This window comes from Leptonychotes weddellii, unplaced genomic scaffold, assembly GCF_054177405.1.
Source record: "Leptonychotes weddellii isolate Sample4059 unplaced genomic scaffold, ASM5417740v2 HiC_scaffold_303272, whole genome shotgun sequence".
Lineage (NCBI taxonomy): Eukaryota > Metazoa > Chordata > Mammalia > Carnivora > Phocidae > Leptonychotes > Leptonychotes weddellii.
This window is the reverse complement of record NW_027899480.1, coordinates 1-237: the sequence shown is the minus strand read 5'-3', so window position 1 is coordinate 237 and position 237 is coordinate 1. Positions and strand designations below refer to the sequence as shown.

Genomic DNA, 237 nt, shown 5'->3' with positions numbered 1-237 from the left:
CTACGGGTAGACGGCCGAAATAGCTCAGCTGGGAGAGTGTTCGACTGAAGATCTAAAGGTCCCTGGTTCGACCCCGGGTTTCGGCAGAACGGGTTTTTTTGGTCCCTCTCCAGCGTCTTGCGGTTCCTGTGAGCTCAGGACCGTTGAAGATGTTCGTGGATACAATCAGCCGAGCTAAAGCGGTAATTGCACGGAAGGCGCAGGGCACTGCTGTGCATAACTCCGTGGGGAGGGAGG

At 56.5% G+C, this 237-nt stretch overlaps 1 non-coding gene across 1 annotated transcript; it reads left to right on the top strand.

Moving 5' to 3' along the window:
• Positions 1–13: 13 nt before the first annotated feature.
• On the top strand, positions 14–86 carry TRNAF-GAA (transfer RNA phenylalanine (anticodon GAA)). The gene has a single exon. It is a non-coding gene; the product is annotated as a tRNA-Phe (tRNA).
• The last annotated feature ends 151 nt before the right edge of the window (positions 87–237 follow it).